The following is an 8,678-nucleotide window of genomic DNA, read 5'->3' as shown; positions in this document are numbered from 1 at the left end:
TCCTAGTTCTTATGTTCCATAGATGAGAGAAATCATATGATAATTGTCTTTCTCTGCTTGACTTATTTCACTTAGCATTATCTCCTCCAGTGCCGTCCATGTTGCAGCAAATGTTGAGAATTCGTTCTTTCTGATAGCTGAGTAATATTCCATTGTATATATGGACCACAACTTCTTAATCCAGTCATCTGTTGAAGGGCATCTCGGCTCCTTCCACGATTTAGCTATTGTGGACATTGCTGCTATGAACATTGGGGTGCATATCTGCCTTTCTCTTTCTAACTTGCTGTGGTTGGAGCTACTGATAGGACCCATTTGCAGACCACATTAAGCATCACCTTTGCAGGGGTAGGATATCCATTTGCAAATGTGTCTGATTTCCTCCGTGTTCAGGAGTCCTAGTCATTAATGGCTAAATTCCTGTTTGACTTGTCTTTCTCTTTCTTTCTTTCTTTCTTTCTTTCTTTCTTTCTTTCTTTCTTTCTTTCTTTCTCTCAAGATTTTATTTATTTATTTATTTGAGAGAGAGTGAGCGAGAGAGCATGAGTAGAGGGGAGGAGCAGAGGGAGAGGGAGAAGCACACTGCCCACTGAGCAGGGAGCCCAACGAGGGGCTCGATCCCAGGACCCCGGGATCATGACCTGAGCTACCCAGGCGCCCTGTAAGTCTCCTTTCATGTATAACCTTCCCTGAGTCCTCAGGTACCTAAATCATCACAGTACCCTCAGTGTTGGTCCCACCCACTCAAACAAGATGCTAGTTCTCTGCAACCAGAACGCTAGATCCTACTTGTTAGCTAAAGTTCCAGCTCATGGGCTTGATCCATCGCTAGGTTCTTTCTCTTTAGTTCATTCATTCGACAAGTACCTATGAGGAACTATGATGTGTTGGGCATTATACTAGCCACTGGGGATAAAATGGCTAATAAAACAGGCAAGACCCCTTCTCAAAGAGTGTATCATTTAGTGGGGGAGACAGATATATCACTGGGTGGTTATAATGGCATACATTCTTCAATGAAAGAAGGATAGGGTGGATGTTGTTGGAAGAGATTCCAGGCAGAGGGAACAGCAAGAATAGAAATTCAAAGTCAGACAGCATGGGAATTCCAGGAGATTGAAAGTGTCAGCACAGCTGAAGCATAAAGTGCCTCTCCGACCACACGAGGTCAGGTCTCAAGGTTCTGACTGTATCTGGCTTCCAAGCTGGACCATCTCGTTTTCCTCACTGTCATGCCTCCTCATTCACTGGAAGGGACCTCCTGCCACCAACAATCATCCGAACGATGTCTGTGCTTACACAGGAATTAGACACTGGGCCTGGGAACACCTGGCCACCTGTACCCCCAGCAGTGAGGAGAGTTCTCCCCACTTACCATTTCACACTTGGAGTAGCTCTCCATTGGGTGATGGTCTCTTTTTGCCATAAACCCCAGACTGCCCATTCAAGCGCCTCTTAAAGTTGAGCTGCTTATATTACAGTGGCAACCAGTCATATGAATTTTAAAAAGAAGGTATTTTGGAGTGTTGGCTTAGGCTTTTCTTCCAGTCTTCCTTAAACTCACTACTAAATTGGGCATCTTTTAGAACATGCACCTCCCCTTCTTTTTTAAAAGATTTTATTTTTACATGATCTCTACACCCAACGTGGGGCTCGAACTCATGGTCGAGAGCAAGAATTGCATGCTCTACTGACTGAGCCAGCCAGGCGCCCCTGGGACATCCCCTTTTCACCTAACGATTTTCTTACACTGAGGAAATACGCATGCTTTTATCGGTTATTTGACAGTCCCACACCATACCTGGTTGGCAACTCCTTTCCCTAGGATTGCCAGGTAGTTGGCCTTATAGGCATAAGAAATTATCCATATAACTCGTGTCCCAAGGCATGGCTCTTAGACAAGAGCCCCAGTGTACTCCAACCTGATCAGCTTTTCCAATCACATTTCCATCTTTGCTCCATTGATCCCGACAGGGAAGTGTGAAAATCATCATAAAATGATGGTGCTGCCACTGTTGTCTTTTTTTTTTTAAGATTTATTTATTAATTTTAGAGAGAGAGAGAGAGAGAGAGCATGTGAGCAGGAGGAGGGGCGGGGGGGGGAAATCCTCAAGCAGACTCCCTGTGAGCTGGGAGCCCAATGCAGGGTGTGATATCATGATTCTGAGGTCATGACCTGAGCTGAAATCAAGAGTCGGCTGCTCAACCAACTGAGCCACCCAGGCGTCCTGCCACTGTTATCTTTTAATGTGGGCTCTCAATCATTCTAGAAGAGAATTCAGGGGAACAGCACCCATCTCACTTTTACTATTTTTGGGGGGCAGGGACTAACCATGGACTTTATTCTCTCACTGAATAACAAATTGGGGAATCCTTGTTTAGAAGGCAGTCTCACATGAAAAGGTAAAGGTCAGATTTGCAATTTTATTTTCCTCCACCTTCATCCTACTCCTATTTGTTTAGAATCGAAGAGTAAGAGTCACAGAAAAAAGTCATCTCTTGTTCTGCAAGCCTGTCCCTTGGGTGGTATCCTGCCACATCAATAGATATTTTCAAACAAAGTATGGATATTCTGGTCTCTTCCACGCCCTCTATCCATTCATTTCTGATTGACCATCAGGTGTACTGGAGAAATAATTGTCAAACTGTATTGGAAAGGCTTGGATCTTGTGGAATGGTCTTGCTCTCACTTTCCTTTTAGCTCATGGGTAAGGGGACTGATAACCTTTAAGATTTTCTCTTTGCTTAGCTGTCCCTTTCATAACCCTGGGACACAATTCTTCTTCTTTTTTTTTTTTTTAAGATTTTATTTATTTATTTGAGAGAGAGAGGGAAAGAGAGAGAGAGAGCACAAGAGGTGGAGAGGGAGAAGCAGACACCCTGCTGAGCAGAGAGCCTGATGCGGGGCTCGATTCCAGGACCCTGAGATCATGACCTGAGCTGAAGGCAGACGCTTAACCAACTGAGCTCCCCAGGCCCCTCCCTGGGACACAATTTTTTGTGCCATTCCACCCACGCACAGCCATTTGGGTGAGTGATCCCTGTCATTCCTGTATGGGATCCCAGAGCCTCCCACAGCAGGCGGGTATGTGTGTTACCTCCTTGAGACCTCACTACCCAGAATCCTGTCCTGAATGCCTAGAGCGCCCCCAGTAGGTAGGGATCAAATAAACTGGTTCTGTGCCTCTTTCCTCCAGATATGTTACCCATCATCATTCTCCTAGATATGTTTTATCATTTTCTTGCTTTTAGAATGTCTTTAAATTTTTTTTTTGGTACAGAAGACCTTTCTTGGGTGACCTATGTCTACCTGTAGCTACTCTTCTGTTGACCTGTCCCACGTGCCCCACTCCACCCTTCATTTCCTACCATTTCTTACTATTTGTAGTTTTCAAGTATGCCAGGCTCTCTTACACTGCTGTGACCTTGCACATCTCTTCCCTTTGTCTGGACTTTCTTCTCTTTCCTTTCCTGGATAATTCATTTGTTAAGACTGCCCTTATTTGTTATTACCTCTTGGAGGTTATCCCCAGAGGATTCCCTTCCGTGAGCCTCATGCCTCACATGTCTTAGTCCTTATCCCATTGTTTGTTGTTTGTCTCTCTCATTTCTTTTTGGTCCATGGGGGGGGGGCGGTGTGTGTGTGTGTCTCATTTCAAAGCTAAACTTTAGTTTCTAGCTGGTGGACCATCATCACTAGATAAGTATCCACTGAATCCATCAAGAAATGCTTGGCTGGATATAATATTCTTGGGAATAGACAGGTACCCGTTTCTATGATTAGGTGCATGATCGGTGCTCACCACAGTGTAAGCAAAGAGGGGGCATGAAATCTGTGTTCTGGAAGTTCTATTACAGAATGAGCAAAGCAAACTTCTTTTAAACTTCAGGCGGTTGAAACAGCTTTTCCAAAGGCAGTTTGCTTCTTCATGAAATATTCATGGTGCTTGCTTCTTCTGATCTAGCTCTGTCACCACCCTGAACAGTTTGACCGTGTTTATGAATGACTCAGCAGAGCCAATGTGTTGAGCACATATCTGAGTTCATCTACAAACAGGGTGATACTGGAAATATTTCCATTTTCAGGCTACATAAAGTTAGGGTTAAACTTCATTTATAAACAGTATAGTTAAACAAAACTTATGGTACACCCACTGTTTGTAAATAAGAGAAACTTATTTCTCTTTTATCTTGTTAAGTATTCATTTTTATTCATACCTTAGAAGGGAGAAGGCTGGACAGAAAGGACAGAAAAACTGGGAAAGGACAGATGACCAGCCCTAAGACAGAGCTAATGAGAGGCAGAGCCGAGAGGCATATCCAGTTATTTCTAGCACAGATCAGAGAGTTCTTTCCAATCACAGGGCTGCCCCTCTGCATTATCAGATGAGTGACTCTGAGGCAGAAGGTACATTCCCTTAATCTGAGCTGAAAGGCAAAGTCTAGTGTATATCGGAGGCCTCCAAGCAAACAACGTAACTGCTGTACAGCTCAGTCATGCAGGGTGTGCAATGTACACAATTCTGTTTCCCAAGAGTTTGATACAAAGTCCTGGAATCATCTTTTGTCAGTCAACTGAGCAACAGACAAGAAAGGACAAGAATATTGATGGCTGATTAAAGCTATTTTCAAAGTGTCAGTGTTATCTATGGGGCCGAGTAGGCGTGACAGCTCTGTCTCCAGCATTAGCCACTTATACACACTTGCAGGAACTTGTCACATGGAGATGTTTTCATCTCCCGCTCATTAGATAATTTTAAAATAAAGCACTGGAAAAGGTACAGTCTTTGGATTCAGAGACCATATTTTGCATACTAACGTGGCCTCACACAAGTTACTGAACTTTTATGAGCCACAATTTTCTTCGCTGTCACAATAGAGAATAGTATTTTCTTTGTAGGAAGGTTAGACATTATTTAGATATCCTGTGTTTAATTAGAGTGCCTGGAAATTAGTAAATACTTAATAAATAATAGTTAATATTGTAACGTAAGTAAAGTGTGTACAATGTTTGGAACATTGCAGCCCTAAAAAAGTGGTAAAGATTTGTGGTGAGTAATCCAGCTCAACTCAGGGGACCGGCTGAAAAAGGTGTCCCCTACTCCTCCGCCATCTTAACCTCCCCCCGGGGATTTTTTTTTTTAAAGCAGAGGAAGGGATGGGAGAATGGCCAATTCCTTTACTCCGGAAGAGTACATTATTTTTCTCAAAATGCAAGGACCATTTGAATGATATCTGAATTCCTGCACCAACCCCGAATCCACTGATGGAATCTCTAGGAGTAGGGTCTGGCTAGCTACACTTTAATCCTGCTCCCTAGATGATTCTTATTTCCCTGAAGCTTGAGAACCACGAATCTACAACGCCCACACAGGCCAACCCACAGGATTTGCATATCTAATACTATTAAGGATTTGGGTGCTGGCTGGACTCGTTGAGTTCTCCCAGTTTCACTTCCTCAGAGGGATCACAGAATTCTCACCCCATCCCCTTGAACTGCAAATTTATGTTCTTGTTCCTTCCCATCTTTCCAGGGAAAGCTCTTCTTGCACCCTCCAGCCCCTATTCTTAGTTGTTCCCATGCTGAATCAATAGAGTCTCTCTCGAAAGTATTTGCTTCTTTGTACCTGCAGATTCAGTTGCTCTCTACACTCCACTAATACTAATACTAATACTAATACTAATACTAATACTAATACTAATACTAATAATAATACTAAAAGTATTTCTAAACCTGAGGTTATGTAGTGTGTTAGCTTGTATGCAAGAATTCTATTTTGATAACATTTTCAAAGAAATTGTTGGAGCTGTCACTCAAATTTTGATAGCTTTAGAAACACAAACATCAATAGACCTTTTCAAATTATGTTCCCACTTGATCCTCACCTTGTTCCTGGCAATGAGACTGCACCCAAGGCTAGAACATCAGCAGAAAGCAGTCTTCCCATTAGACCTCAGATTTTAAAAATGCAGAAATTCGTTACTTTCTCCCTGGGTGGGTAAAGTGAGAATGACTTTTCTCAGCAGCAGCTGTTCCATCCAGGGTCTGCCTGATGTGAGACCGGTCTGGTGGCAGCGTTCACAGGCTCCAGCCAATACTGTCTGACCTAGATCCACCTGTGAATTGCTTCTCTTCCAACGACTTACCCGGTTTAGATTCCTCTGACACAGCCTCAAAAAGAGCACGGAGGAGAAAAAGTCTATTTTCAACACATGCTGGGTCTACGGTGACATATAAAGTGATACCCAGCAGCCACACACACGTCCTGCCAAGTCCTAAGATGTTTTGTCTTCACAGTGCAACCTTTTCAGGTATTCAGAGATTTCATCGTGATTATCTGATAATCCAACCTGAAAACTGCCCCTGTCTTTTGCTGCATTCCCCAATGAACTTTGCATTTCGCCCAGAATGACAAGACACTCAGTGTCTTAAAATCACTTTTGAGATTTCTCTGTGAGCGGAAGAGCAACACTTGCAATCCAGTGGTACTAGAAGGCCGTTTGTGTGAATCACCACTGTCCTCCCCACCCTGTCAGAATGAGTCTGATCACCTTCAGATTGCAGACTCCCAGAATAAGTGGGAAACTACACTTGTAAGATTTGATTTTGTCTCATGCGATAATGCCATCAAACCTTGATTTTGGAAATGAGAGACTGTCATAAGCAATTGGGGAGACTGCCAACCTGAGATACATTTTGCATTATACCATATGTCACTGACTTTAATGATGGTTCTGGACCAGTTCATTTTGAATACCACTTATGAAAGATCATATCATTGACATTTAATATTATTGATGATTTGCCTCCGAGCCATAAAGCGTTCTCTTCCTGAGAAAGATAGGTATCGTGAAATATATGTTCCTTGAAGATGTCTGTACTTGGTCCCATATTTTCCATCTTCTCCTGGTATTTTCCCGGAGCTTATTCAGATACAATAATGATTACTATGACTATTGGCTCGGGCTGTATTTAATCTGCAAATTAATTCCCCAAATAAAAGCACCTTTTTTTTTTTTTTCTATTTACAGTGCAAAGGCAATACAAGCCTCATCTTTAGTCCTGGCTGTATAAACCACATGACCCCTCATCTTTGGAGATGAGAATGAAGGAATATCTTTTATGGGAGAAAAGGATGCGGTCATACCCAATAACAAGGCGTGTATTTTTTTTTGCAATTTTTATTTGCAATTCAGAAATGTTCTTCTGAATATTAGATATGATGACTTAAAAAAAAAAGGTTTCAGAAGTCTTTTTCTACCTGGGTACCAATCAAAAAAGAACTCAGTCTTTTTTTTAAAATTTTATCTAAATTATGGTTAGTTAACAGTGCAATATTGGCTTCAGGAGTAGAATTCAGGGATTCATCACTTACATGTAATACCCAGTGCTCATCACAACAAGTGAAGAACTCAGTCCTGAAATATGAATGGTTATATCTTACTATACTATTTTAATTAGAAATGGTCGTAACACTTTATTATGATGTCTTATATTTTCTGGAAAGAGAGAAATTTATTCAAATTTTGTTTGGCTGGAGTTTCCCTGAGGCTGTTGGAACTCTTTAAAGTGGGCGGTCTTAAGCTACTCTTGCACTAAGGCAAACAAAATGGAAATAATGTTGACAGAAAATAAAGTTTCTAAAAAAGAAAGAAAGAGAGAAGTTAGAAACCTTTCAAATGAAGGCTTCACGTTGGGACGCATCCAGTGACGATACTTAAACTAGACCATGTGATGTAGGCACAAGCTTCAATGGAGAGGAAGGAGAGGTTCCCCCACAATAATTTGGGGCTAATTTCAAACATAGGGAGTAACTTTCTCTTCACTACTGGACCTCCAATAAATTTTCTGGAATGTTTCAGCTAGAGAGAATTTCAAAGATACTTGGTTCAACCGTGAAATTTTACGGTGGGAAGCCAAGCTTAGAAAAGTTAGGCAACTACTCCTGATTTGTTAGTTGTTGGTTGTTATCTCTCCTGATAATTTGGGGCAAGAAGCCAGACACCCTGATGTTCAGGCCACCATTTTTCAACTGGCAGCTCCGAATACTTGGGTTTCTTTAGGAATCTATCTTCATAGCTAGCTCTCAGATGGGGAAAAAGGGGCAAAATCTGATTCCTTTAGGCTGTGGCCTAAAGAGTGGATCTCATTCTCTATGTATACAACTGAAAGTATGTGACTGTGTGGTTCCCCGTGGCCAAGTTTGTCTTGCTGTAGGCCAGAAAATAGGCTGGCACTTCATCCTAGCTAGGTGTCCAGGCCCTTCTGTTCAAAATTCAACTTTCTAATAGTGCAGTCACCCTAAAAGTGTGGGCTCAGGGGTGCTGGAATCAGAAACCTGCAGAATCTCTCAGAATTTTTATTTATGATGATTTAGCCTTCATTATTATGGCTGGAAGGAGGAAATTTTCAGCAAGGGTTAAAATTTTAGCCACAGGGAGGAACAAACAGCTCCTATGACCTCTGAGATTTCCTACAATATCATTGGATGGTTTCCCTGAGAACTTTCTTTACAACTCAGATGCTAAAACCGGCTGCTTTCAGATATCTTTCCCTACTCTCAAGGAACATGATCTAAATATGAATCATCACAGGCACCAAGACCTTGGCTTGAAAATCTTCCTAGTGACACAGTATCCTATTCTCTGAGAGAAGCCAGAGGAATTCTTTCCACAGC

Source organism: Ailuropoda melanoleuca, chromosome 8 (assembly GCF_002007445.2).
Source record: "Ailuropoda melanoleuca isolate Jingjing chromosome 8, ASM200744v2, whole genome shotgun sequence".
NCBI lineage: Eukaryota > Metazoa > Chordata > Mammalia > Carnivora > Ursidae > Ailuropoda > Ailuropoda melanoleuca.
Note: the sequence above shows the minus strand (reverse complement) of the source record.